The sequence below is a fragment of the Dendrobates tinctorius genome, unplaced genomic scaffold (genome assembly GCF_039654945.1).
Source record: "Dendrobates tinctorius isolate UK_male_01 unplaced genomic scaffold, ASM3965494v1 ptg000037l, whole genome shotgun sequence".
In the NCBI taxonomy this organism is placed as follows: domain Eukaryota; kingdom Metazoa; phylum Chordata; class Amphibia; order Anura; family Dendrobatidae; genus Dendrobates; species Dendrobates tinctorius.
The window spans coordinates 24516516-24530629 of record NW_027361705.1 but is presented as its reverse complement, the minus strand read 5'-3'; positions in this window follow the sequence as shown (position 1 = coordinate 24530629).

Here is a 14114-nt window from a genome sequence, read left to right as displayed (position 1 = left end):
GTAAATTCCTACTGATTTTTTCAAAAAGTAAAGTTGATTACTAGTGATGAGCGAGTATGCTCGTTTTCCCGAGCATGCTCGGGTGAACTCCGAGTATTTTGGCGTGCTCTGAGATTTAGTTTTCGTTGTCTCATCTGCATGATTTGCGACTGCTAGACAGCCTGAATACATGTGTGGAATGCCTGCTTGTTAGGGAATCTCCACATGTATTCAGGCTGTCTAGCAGCCGCAAATCATGCAGATGAGACGAGAAAACTAAACCTCCGAGCACGCCAAAAGAGTCGGAGGACACCCGAGCATGCTCGGGAAAACAAGCAACGAGTATACTGGTTCATCACTATCGATTACCCCTTTATGCTGATAAAGGGTTAGTTGACTATATAACTTAACTCCCCACTAAGATTACATTTAATGAAAAAAGCAAACTAATACACCTTTTAAAAATACAGGAAAACATTAAGCCAATTATTATTGTTTATGTGCCTTTTGCTTTATAGTCACAAAACTTTTTTTTACTAAATGCCTATCTTTAATTGGTCTCTTCCTTTGAATACTCGTTGAAATATGTATATTGTATATATTTTTTTTTGGTTGACGCGAGAGGCTTACTATCAGTTTCACAGAACTTTGCAACAGCCATTTTTCTTTTCCTCCCGACATTTAAGAACGAAGAAAATCTCCGAAGCTTTAATGTATTTAGTCTAAAGGGCATGTCACACTAAGAGATATCGCTAGCAATATCGCTATAACTAGTGACGTTACAGCGATATTACTAGCGATATCTCTGTGTGTGATACTTACCAGCGACCGGCTCCCCCGCTGCTTATCGCTGATCGCGCGAGAACGTTCAGGACCGTTTCTCGTTGTCAGCTTCCTGTGGCGCTTCCTGCTGTGAGGACGAGCGACGCGTGGAGCCGGGCGGGAGGACGCAGGATCGCCTGGTGTGACAGGTAAGTAGCGATCCCCGTCCCCAGCGATGTCGCTAGTGAGATCTGCCTGTGTGGCAGCTCACTAGCGACCACTTAGCGATGTACCAGCGATCCTGACCGCGTCATATCGCTGGTCGGGATCGCTGGTACATCGCTAAGTGTGACAGTACCATCGGTGCCATATTTGATTTGATCGTCTTCAATAACTGTGGACGTCTCCTTAAGACCTTCTGATCCGCATAGAAGAATGTTGCTATAAAAAAGAAAAATTAAGCATTTTGGGGTTTTATAATATTCCAGATTGTTACTTTATAATTTTATTATGAACCGTGGTTGAAAGTAAATGTAAACAGAAAAAGAAAATATTCTATTTTGGGGCAGATCAGTAAATTCTGGTCCATTGAGAATAACTTGGATGATGTAGCTGCTCGTTTTAAACTTTAAAGTGTAAATTCGCTATAATTTTACCGACATGAAATCTGCAGCGACTATTCATAACGAGAGTTCCTCGTTTAGAGCTGTTGGTGATATTTACAAATATCGATTTTTTTTTTTTTATTTATTTTTTTTTTTTTAAATGAATTTTGGTAGAGCCAAACTTTTGGAAACGTTAAAATTTTTTTGAAGGATGCAATATAAAAACCTACTAAAATGAAAACCAAATTGCCAGCTCTATATGATGCATCACCAACATATCTCGGTTAAAATGTGAAGAAAATAACACGTGAAAAATATTTGTTTTTTTTTATCATTATTTATGTAGCCAGCATCGTAAACTCTACTAATTTACGTGTTACAAAATTGACATTGTTTTACATTTTATATAGGTTTTTCTAGAATTTAAGTAATGCATTGTCGCTTCTGTCATCCATTGTAACACCGTAAAATGTGGCATGCGTGTACATTTCATCCTCTTTATTCCTCTCTTTGGAAAAATTTTGCTACATTCTTGTTTCAAAGTGTTACAGAAGAAAATTATTCTGAAACCAAAGGCCGGCAAAACTACTTAGAATTAAAAAAAAAAAAAAAAACAATTTCCATTACAGGAAATTAAGGGAGATGTACACTAAGTATTAGTGTGTATAATAATAATAATGTGTATAAATATAGACACAAACTAAGAATTTTCATAATGTATTTTTATATTGTTATACAGAGCTATTAAAAAAAAAAAAAAAAAGACCCATGCATTTGGATTTCAATTCCGGTAGTCACCACTAGAGGGAGCCAAGGAGATTATGGCAAACTGTTTTATTATTGAGTTCAATGTATGCATAGTTTGCATTCAGCTCCTATGCGCCCTCTAGTGGTGCCTTTAGGCAGCCAAAATGTAATTTATTTTTAAATCCGATATGAGTTTTTGTAGTACATTTTTACTAATGTGTTTTTCTCTCTCTCTCAAGCACAGAATTGCATTTCCATTTTAACTGCTTAGATCAAGCTACTTAAGTCCCTGCTTTGATCTGCATCTCCAAGAATCCATCTATAACCAGAGTAAGGAACTTTCCCTGGCTGAACCACCATGCTCCCCTCTCCTATACTCGGACAGAGCAAGTTTCTTACCCAAAATCTAAATAAGGTCCAGATTGTTGCTGAGCAGCAGTTGAAAGCAGGTTCTTAAAGAGCCTGTACTAGGCAGCTAAGCCAACACTGAGCAGCATGGTGTTTGACGGGAGGCAAAAGAAAATGACATTTAAAAACACTTTTAAAAATGTCAGAACTTTTCAGAAGCTAATAAATAATCAAATTAAAAGGTACTTTTTTTAATTATGCACGGGATTCAAAGCTCTGTATCCAAAACTTGGCTTTCCAGCTGAAGCCAATGCATAACCTTAAATGAATTCGCACACAACTCTGTACCTAGTTCAGTTTGAACTTTCCATGTACAAGTAACCATAGGGTAGCGCCATTTTTTTTTTTGGGGACAGATTTTTACCAGTCAATGGCTGTCATTTCAGCTTGGTAATGATGAGCCCTATATAAAGTAATCTACACTGGTGATGAGCTGATGGCCACTGGTCAGTCTTCTTGTAGCCTGTGGTAATCTTTTCTCTTCAGGGCAAGTATCATGCAGGCGGGCAGGTACAATGTAGCTTGTGCTGGCTCTTGAAATGAAAGGACTAATTTAAAGGGAATCTGTCAGCCGGTTTGTGCTGTGTAATCTAGCAGCAGTATTTGGTAGGTACAGAGACCCTGACTCCAGTAATGTATCGCTAAGGCTACTTTCAGACTTGCGTTAGGAGGCGCAGGGCCGCCGCTGAGCTTCGCCCCCTGCTGCGCCTCCTCTGGTCAGCTCCTCCTCTGGGCGCATGACGCTGCATGCGACCAGCGTACCCTATATGTAGTGTTGGGTACGCTGGCCGTGCGCTGGCATGGTTTTGCCGGTGCATGCGCCCGTTTTTCGCTGCAACGACGTGCGCCAAGCGCACCATGTTGCATTTTTGTGCGTTTTGGCACAGCGCAAAAAGGGCGCATGCGCCGGCAAAACCATGCCAGCTCACAGTCAGCGTACCCAACGCTAAATATAGGGTACGCTGGTCGCATGCAGCGTCACGCGCCCAGAGGAGGAGCTGACCAGAGGAGGCGAGGCCAGGGGCAGAGTTTAGTGGCGGCGCTGCGCCTCCTAATGCAAGTGTGAAAGTAGCCTAAGTTTACTAAGTGCAGCAGTTCTGGTGGTCAGTTTTGTCTGCAGATCTAGCAGACCATGTATAACCTGTCAACACCACAGCTCTGAGTATAATGTATAGTGACAGCTGAGCTGATAGGCGGTGGGGGCATGACTGGCCTAGATGGCATGAGGCCAGTTGTCCTCTAGTCATAAGTCTGCTGATAAAACACTGCATTGAAATGGCAAAACACAATCCAGTAAGTGACACATTCCTGGAATCAGGTTCTCTGCTTCTACATAATGGTGTCTCGTTGCAAAAACTTGGTGACAGGTTCCCTTTAAAGGGAATCTGTCACCCCATTTTTCAAGTACCAGCTGCCGGCACCGCTATCAGGGGCTTATCTACAGCATTCTGTAATGCTGTAGATAAGCCCCCGATGTAACCTGAAAGAGAAGAAAAATGAGTTATATTATACTCGCCCAGGGGCGGTCCGATTTTGGTCCGATGGGTGTCACGGTTCGGTCCGGCACAAGTGACGTCCTCTTCTTTGCTGCCTGTTGTGGCTCCTGCGCAGGCACACTGCTCTACCCTGTTGAGGGCACAGCAGAGTCCTGCAGTGCGCAGGCGTCGGACCTCTCCCAGGAGGAGCAGGAGCCACGACAGGCAGCAAAGAAGGACGTCACCATTAGATGAAGGGAGGCGCCGGACCGCAACACCCATTGGACCAGGACCGCCCCCCGGTGAGTATAATATAACTCATTTTTCTTATCTTTCAGGTTACGTCAGGGGCTTATCTACAGCATTACAGAATTCTGTAGATAAGCCCCTGATGGTGGTGCCGGCAGCTGATAGGCGAAAAATGAGGTGACAGATTCCCTTTAAAGCAAGCCCGGGCTGGCCCACAAGAGAAGGCAATGGAGAACGTGGGCTAGAGTAAGGAATGAGTTACTTAAATTGAAAAAAAAGAAAAAAACCTATAGACCTTTTGTCTGTCAACCTGTCTCTTATCAGGATCTCCTTGCTGTAGTGTAGATGTAAAGGTCTCTGCCCAACACTTATAGTACTTGGTGTACACTCAGATTCTCAGTATTTTTTGTCTGGAATATCAAAAATTAGGTAATTGAAAAATTAATTCAATATTTATGTTTCCATAAAATCTGTTTGTTTTTTTTTGTGCATTTTTTTTTTTTTTAAATCTGGCAGATTAGCAATAATTTAACCATACCAGTAATTTATTGTACGATTCGGATGCAATACGACTCTAGCTTTCTGTATGCGCCTTTGAAATTAGTCTTGTAGCAATCACCCAGCGATAGCGCTTTACTGTGACGATGTTTCTACTTTCACACATCAGGTTTTCGGCGTCAGGCGCGATCCGGCGTCGTGCCGGAACGCCGCATCCGGCAAATGTTTAGTAAAACCTGATGTGACGGATCCGGTTTTCTGCCGGATCCGTCTTTTTCTTGACAGACAAAACCGGATCCGTCTCATCCGGTTCATCCGTTTTTCTATCCGTTTTTCGACGGATTACGCCGGATCCGGTTTTTAAAATTGACCCTTGTGGCCTTCCGAACGGGATTGGCTACTGGAAAACTATATATAGCATGTTCCTACAGCCCTTCTTTGACAGGTTGTAGAGGAGAAAGTGCAGGTTGGAGAGAAGAGCAAGTTACTGGCGAAGATGGATGTTGTCATTTGAAATATTTTGAAGAATTTGGCGGATTTTACAGCGGAGGCGAATCGTTTGAGGGTGATTGTTCTGGAGAAGGAGAGAGCGAGACAGCAGCGCATCAGGCATCGTAGATGACGTTTGTGGATCCACCCCATCACAGCCAAGAGAATGACGCGTGGGGTCTATTCTACACTCTGCATGGACCTTAGACGAAACCCGGATAAATTTTTTGGATATGTTCGGATGAAAATGGAGAATTTTGATTACTTGGTGGAGCGCATTGCACACCTCATAAGAAAAGTGGACACCTATTGCCGCTTCTCTGTTTCACCCACAGAGCGTCTGATGGTGACTTTAAGGTAAGCCACATTTATTGGATATGATCGCATCAGAGCACACTTTCACTGCAATCTTGTTGGTGGTAGTTTGTATCTCCAAGTGTTATAGGTCAGTTTTGGTATGTAATGCTGTGATTTAAAACTAATTTATTGTTTTTTAATTCCCCACAGATTTCTTGCAACTGGAGAATCCCTTTTGTCACTGCATTTCCAGTACAGACTCGGGATTTCCACCATATCTGGAATTGTGAAGTACACATGCCGTGCACTGTGGGACTCCTTAGCTGAAGAGTTTTTACCAGAGCCCACAACAGAGAGGTGGATTGAAATTGCTGACAAGTTTCAACAGATATGTCAGTTTCCAAACTGCTTGGGCGCTGTGGACGGGAAACATATCCGCATTGTAAAGCCAGCTGGATCGGGATCGGAATATTTCAATTACAAGAAATATTTTTCAATTGTCCTCATGGCCATCGCTGACGCGGAATACAAATTTATTGCGGTTGATATTGGGGCCTATGGCCGCTCCAATGACTCTCAAGTTTTCAAACTGTCTGCCATGGGGCGTAAACTGTATGGAAACACCTTCCAGTTCCCACCACCTAGACCGCTGCCGCAAACATCTGGTCCACCTATGCCATTTGTCTGTGTAGGGGATGAAGCCTTCCAGCTGTCAGAACACCTTTTGAAACCGTACTCTAGCAGAGGATTGACAAGACCAAAACGCATTTTTAATTACCGCCTCACAAGAGCAAGAAGAATGGTTGAATGTACCTTTGGTATTCTGACAGCCAAATGGCGGGTCCTATTGACTGCGATCAACCTCAAGACAGAAACTGTGGACGAGGTGATCAAAGCGTGCGTGGTACTCCACAATTTTGTTATCTGCAAGGAACCCATTTCCATTGAGGACACCTCTGAAGAAACCACCTTGCAAGATTACCATGACATTACCACTAGAAGTTCTGTGACGGTTTCAGTAATGAGGGACAATTTTGCACTATACTTTATGTCACCTCAAGGCAGAGTACACTGGCAGGATGACAGAGTGTGAAAGATTTGTGCCCAACCAAACTTGTGTACCTTCTGTACCAACAGTATATACCTTTGCCAACCAAAGTTGGCTATCTTGTCATGGTCTCTATTTTTAGCTTTAGGCCACAGGTGTGTACCTGGTTGTGTTTTATGCAAAGTATTTCACCTTTTAACAAAAGTTGTGTACATTGTTAGGAAATCACCAACAATAAACACAACTTTTTAGGTGAAATACTTTGCTTCAAACACAACCAGGAACACAACTGTGGCAAAAAGCTAAAATTTACCCACAGTTATATACCTAGTTTTGAATACCATTTCACCTTTTAAATACCCTGTATTTAACCTTTTTCGCCGCTGAAAGAAATGACAGACAACCAGTGTAAAATAATTTAACTTTTATTGAAAAATGTTTTTTTTAGTAAACTTTTTTAAAATTTTAATAAACTTGTTTAATAAAACTTTGAAACTATAAAACTGAAACCATAAAACTGGTCATTTTTATTTAAATACACACATTATAATTCTGTGTAGTGTGTGGTGGAAATACTGCTGTAGGGGCTGCGGGACACTTCGACACTGGGAGTGTGGAGAGAGGACTGGGATCGTGGTGGGGAAGGAACAGTTAGAGGTGAAGGTGTGGAAAAAACTACAGAATGGGTGGACATGTGGGAAGCAGAAGAGGTGGTGGGTGGTGGAGTGGAGGGTTGGGCAGGGACTGTAGGAGCAGATGATGTTGATGGCAAGTTGTATGGGGAAGGAGTTTGGTACGGGGCAGGTTGCTGGAAGTGGGGAGATGTCTGGTACGGGGCAAGTTGCTGGAAGTGGGGAGATGTCTGGTACGGGGCAGGTTGCTGGAAGTGGGGAGATGTCTGGTACGGGGCAGGTTGCTGGAAGTGGGGAGATGTCTGGTACTGGGGAGGTTGCTGGTACTGGGGAGTTTGCAGGTACTGTGGAGGTTGCTGGTACTGGTGAGGTTGCTGGTGCTGGGGAGGTTGCTGGTGCTGGGGAGGTTGCTGGTGCTGGGGAGGTTGCTGGTGCTGGGGAGGTGGCTGGTGCTGGGGAGGTGGATGGTGCTGGGGAGGTGGATGGTGCTGGGAAGGTGGATGGTGCTGGGGAGGTGGATGGTGCTGGGGAGGTGGATGGTATGTAATAGGAGGGGGAGGATGGAAAGTGGCTGGTATGTAATAGGAGGGGGAGGATGGAAAGTGGCTGGAGGGGGTGTAGATTTAATAGGAGGGGGAGGATGGAAAGTGGCTGGAGGGGGTGTAGATGTAATAGGAGGGGGAGGATGGAAAGTGGCTGGAGGGGGTGCAGGTGGAGGAACTACTGTGGTGGGAGGAGGAGGAGGTTGGGAGGTAACTTGCTGGAGAGCAGCGTGGCATGAATGCATTACATGCATCTGCTGGGCAGGAGAGAGCGTTTCCATGCGCTCCACAACAGACCTGAAAAAGGTGTGGTTTGGCGAAGATCTTGCTTCTGAATGCATGGTTTGCAGAAGTGTCTTCACCTCCAGAATGCTGGAGTTGATCTGCTGATAGCCTGCGGAGATTTGCTCTGACAAGACTTTTAGACAGTTCTGGAAAGATGCATTCAGATGCAAGAACTCTGGCGCATAAGTCTTTTCCTGACCCCTCTGCCGCTGCCGCCCAGTACCCGCAGGTGTACTAGAGGTGGCAGGGGCAGAAGGGTGGGGTAAAGGGAAAGCGATCTCCTCACCAGCAGCTTCATGTAATGTAGGCGGCCACGATGCTCCTGTGCTGGTGGATGGGACAGATGGGTCGAATGTGTGGGAAGGCTGGGAAGGTGCAGATGTACCGGGGCGGTCGAAGTGTCCCTCGGTGCCGGTCTCCTCAGGGATCGCCTCAGAAGGGTCCAATCGTGCCGGCTCCCGAGTGCTGCTCACCGTGCTGTGGAATAAAGAGAAAAAAAAACAATTAAAATACTGACATGGTATGGCCCTGGCTGGAAAAAAAAATTTACATCTAACATTTTTTTTCACATGTGGTGTGTAATATTTACCTTCTGGTGACCATTGTTTCCCGGAGGAACGACAGGGCTTCTGCGTACTTGTACTTGCTCCTGCGTCCTCCAGATCCACTCGGGGCCCGCATCTCTTTATTGAACTCCTTCTTGAAACGATCTCTCACAGACCGCCACCGATTCACAATTCTGTTCCCTGAAACGAGAAAGGAGTGGTTAGTATACAACATCAGTGTTTCCCAAACTCCAGTCCTCATGGTCCCCAGGGGTCATGTTTTCAGGATTTCCTTAGTAAATAGAAATCCTGAACACATGATCCGTGGGGACCACGAGGACTGGAGTTCGGGAAACACTGGTTTACATCAAGCAACCGGTACTGTATATACTTACGCTCTTTAATCTGGGCCCGAGCTTCGAGGTCCTCCCAGCGGCCCACAAGGAGCGAACAGATTTCCTCCCAGAGTCGTCGGGTAACGATCAGGTTAGCGTGGCGGCGGTCAGCCATATTCCAGAGCGGCTCCCTTTCTCTGACGAGATCGATGAGGCGGTCCACATCAATCCCTCCATCCTCACCGTCAGAGTCGGGAGCACGCTGTGAAGGCTGTTAAAGAAAAAGACAAAAATAACATAATTAGCCTCCACAAAAGAAATGAAATAAAAAGTGCAAAAAAACAAAGCAAAAATATTTATACTTACACGCTGGTGACCGCCGCGTTGCTGTCGCCGACGACCCTGGGAGGCACTGCGAGGACCTCTTGGCCAAGCACCAGATTGGGAAGACTAGAGAAGAAAACAAAAAATGTTATGTCTTTGGATGTAGGCATTTGTTTGCTGTGTGTGGTCTGCAGAACATTGTTTTCTATGTGTTGTGTGTAGTGTGATGTTGTGTTTCTGCGTTTGATGCAAAAAACTTACCAATTGTGAGCCCACTCCAGGTGTCTGTCCACCCCTTCCTTCTTCTTCTGGGAGCTTCTCTTCATCTTGTGATTCCTGTTTTGAAATAAAAGGCCATGAATAGACATATATTACAGAGAAGATGGATTTTGGAAATAAAAACTTACCGTCAAACGCTGACGATGCGAGGGAGGGCTCCCAGAAGATGATGTGCTGTCTTCCTGGTGGCCACACTCCATGCCTGTGGGTGGTGTTCCAGCTGCTGCCATTGCTGCTGCTGCTGCATCTATTGGGCGGCTGTTGAATAAAGAGAAACAAAGGGCCAATGAATATCTTGATATTCAATAGCCCTAGTTTGGAGGAATGGGTGATTTGATAATTACCGTCTCTCATCTGCTGCTGGACTCCCCTCCCGTTGTTCAGCATGCTGCTCCAATTGGGGTGGTGCTGATGGTGCTGCTGCAGATGTCTCCTGCCTTCTCCTGCGCCTGGTTGCTGTCTTGGGTGGCATGTTGGGTGTGGCTGTGGGTCCCACTGTCTTGCTTTTATATATGTCTTGTGGGCAGAGCTACTGAGCATGCTCAGACCAAAAAACCGGATCCGGCTTTCGCCGGATCCGGCGCATTGCGGCGCTCATAGGCTTTCATTGTGTGAAAAAGCCGGACGCGCCGGATCCGGCGTGTCCGGCTTTTTCGCTGGAGACAAAAAACGTTACAGTAGACGTTTTTTCCAGACGCCGGATCGCGACACATTGCGACACATTGCCGGATCCGGCGAAAACCGGATGAAACGCATGGCCATCCGGCGCGATCCGGCGCAAATGCAAGTCAATGGGGGGGAAACCGGATCCGGCATTGCATTTCGCCGGATCCGGTTTCTGTCAAAAGCGCCGGATCGCGCCTGACGGCGAAAACCTGATGTGTGAAAGAGGCCTAAGGTTATTTTTTAACCTTTTTTTTCTTTCTCCAGCTATTTTTTTTTTTTTTGTATCATTTTTCAAAGTTGATTGCGCATTCTGTACAACTCATGGATTAAGACAAGACCTCAAATCTTTTTATCATTTCCTCTGTGACGGAACACTTTTTACATGTTTTAAAAAGTTAAAAATATGTTTGTGCCTTTGTTTCACGAGGGAGGGAACAAAAAGCGTGTGTGCAAAGCTTCTGGATGGGTTTAATTTCCCTGCAGGATATTTCATTTTTTCTTCTTGATCTGACTCGCTTACAATCCAGTGACCGATGTAAAACCAATTACCTCAACGCTCATGTGTAACCGTGTCGCTATTTCGGGGTTCTGCCATATGACGCCCAGAACCCTTTTTTATCTTTGTGTGGAATTCTCAAATTCTGTATTAAAAATATATTGCAAAATAGGGAAATTTATATATTTTTTCTCTTCCCGGCATAGGCTTAAGCCGCCAGCTGGTATTGTGTTGGAAGCATTAACTGAAAGTTCCCTGTCGCCATAAATGCATAAATATATGCCGATTTTAATATTTCAATAGTTTCATTGATAGTAATGGTGTATTTATATTTATTATTGGCAGGGCCCTAAAACTTAAAATTAATGTTACCTACACGGGGGCGTAAAGTCATTTTTTTTTCATTTGTTAATCTATGCAACAAATTTCAAACCGATTTTGTTAAAGTCCCGCGAAAGTTTACCGCCATGTTCACACGCAGCGTTTTTGATGCATCAAATGAACTTTATTAAACATGTACTGTAGACAGATCACACAGGTAATCCGCAGACCAAAAAACACTGCGGAATCCGCATTCTGAAAGCAGGTTTTGGCTGCAGACAAAAAATGCTGCATGTGAACATGGCCGAATAGCGGCGCACAGGACTAGATTCAGCATTTCAAGTCACATTTAAAAAATTTTGAAGCCTTTGTTTTTATAAAAAGAAACTGGATATAGAGAAATTACTGTAATGCTTTAAAATGTGCCAATAATTCAGGGATAAGAAGATTGTGCTTTGGACTTTTTTTTTTTAAATCATTTAAAAAAATAGTGCATCGATCTTTGCATTATTTTGTTAATTCCTTCTGGAAATGTATGACTACATTGACAACTGGGTGTTGTTATTCCACTTGTGAAAGGGGGTGTGTCTAATACTTTGGTGCTGTCCAATCTGTGCTGGTCACACCCCAGAGGATTGGTAACATTCAGAGATTAATATATTTATCCCTTTCTAGGTGAAATAGTGTGTGTGTGTGTATATATAATGAAGCCCACATGTCATGTACGCTGATGGGTCCTCATTTAAAGGGAATCTGGCACCGGATGTTGGAGGCCTATGTAAATGGCCTGGGTCCGGTCCGATGGGCGGCGTTTGTTCTTCTTTTCTCCATCCCATCCGTGGCCAACGTCCATGCGCCGGTGCACTATGTCCCGGAACACAGCGAAATAGGGACATAGTGCACCAGCGCATGCGCAGAAATGATTTTCGGCTTTGCCCACAGTTGGGCAAAGCACACTGCGAGTGCGCGAGGCAAGATTGCTTTGCGCATGCACAAAATATGGAGAACTACTCTAATTCCGGAAAATATGGACGGCGGCCACGGATGGGGTGGAGAAAAGAAGAAGAAACACCGCCCATCGGACCGGAGACAGGGCATTTACATAGCCCACAAATTTCCGGTGACAGATTCCCTTTAAGGAACCCGCTGTCTAGTGCCTGGAGGGCTGTGCTTGACTAGGATTTTCTCTGCGGTGCTCCTTAAGGGTGTGTGCACACGCTGCGGATTCTGCTGCGGTTTGCCATCTCCTCCATTGAGGAGATGAAAAACCGCAGGGCAAAACCGCAGAGCAATCCGCAGGTAAAACCGCAGGTATTTTGACCTGCAGATTTTACAAAATCCGCGCAGATGAATCCGCACCTAATCCGCAGCGTGTGCACACAGCCTTAATCTCAGGTTCTTGCCACCTTTCCAGGCCCTACAATGGACTTAGCACATTATTTCCTTGAGGATTACTCCAGTTTGATTAGCTTTATTTTATATTTGCTGAAGATATTTGCAAGAAAACCTTGTGAGGCATTTGAGAGAGGTTTTGCGATTTCATACTTTTTTGCAAAGGCTTTATTATGTAGCCAGTAATCCAAGTACAATACTTTGGATTATTTATGAAAATGCTGAATATTGTCCTGTGCAGAATGCATTAATTCTAAAAAAAAAAACAAAAAAAAAACAATCTAGTCTTTTCAAGTGCAGTAATTTATCAGGTTATTTCCACACAGGTCCTCGATTCTTTTGTCATTTCATGCCGGTATGTAAGGTGCCAGGATACGCTGTCAGGAGTCAGAGCCCTTCACTCACTCAGTTTTTCTTTTTTTTTCTTTTACGTGGGGGAATAGCTGAGAGGACTGAAAGGTGCATTTTATTTTTCAGTGAAAATGAACTTTTTATTAAATATTTCTGTAAATCTGATTTTTAAAGAAGAGTTGGATTTGTCAGTGTTTGAGTACGTGTCAAACGTTCGTGTACATAGTGGTCCGAGGATTCTTTTGATGAAGGATCTGGTCCAAGGGTATTGTAAAGTCTCCTGTCCTGGAGAAACATTGTAAGATGCAAGGAATCTCCTTGAAGTATAAACCGACATTAAAAAAGAAAAAAAAAAAAATATTGTTTGTAATCACTAGTGTCTTAATTTTCACTACTGGTTAACCCTCATAAGGCCATTTTCAAAGGCAAATTAAGGCTTCATTACATGTTTGTAAAAGAAAGTCTCATTTCTGTACTTATTTAATAGCCAAAAGGACACCGTCTGGGAGCGCAGTTATGTTTTATATTTGTTTTTTTTTTTTGTTTTTTTTTTAATCCGCAGACTGAAGTGTGAATTTTTATCACACAAATTTCTCAATCAAGACAAAGACCATTGAATCTCCTCCGTCTTCTGTATATGAGATATCCCTCATGTATCTTGTGTATTTGTTCAATTTCATGGACAGCTATTATAAGATAGGAATACTAGTATTTTCATTACTATTTTTTTTTTTTTTTTCTCTTGAATTCTTTCATTTCAGCTGCCTACTTCTCGGCACGTATAACAAATGTATTTTTTTTTTTTCCGTTTTTTTTCAGAAACTTGATTTTCCTAATCTCAAAATTGTAAGACTCTTATTTAATGGGAAAGGGTTTGAGGGCGATATTTGTGAATGTAATATTTAGCATTAATTTAAACATGACTGTCTTACATATATGCTGGCATCTGGAAAATTCTCAGTCCCATCTACCTGTATTCTGTTTTTTTTTTTTTTATATAAATATTGTTTTGGACTTGAGAATTGTACTCTGTTTTTTCAAACAGTTATTTGCAGGAAAAAAAAAAATCTGTTAACCTTTTGCTTTGGTATCTGTACCGGTGGGCTGACTTTTTATGATGATCAGTTAAGAAAAAATGTATTTTTTTTTTTTTTTTCAGCCCTTCGTCCCAAATTGCAAAATCTAATTTGGAAAAAATGAGAGGTGAAATCATGTGTTCTGTTTCACTCTTGTAGCTATGATGATATGTAGCAGTGTTACCTTTTACTACTGATGTTAACAATCGTTACGCTAAAATACTGTATCCTGTGTAAGAATATATATAAATATACACCTATATATATATTCAGTGGAGCCTGTTGCTGTAACCCATTTTGAAGCTGATGGAAC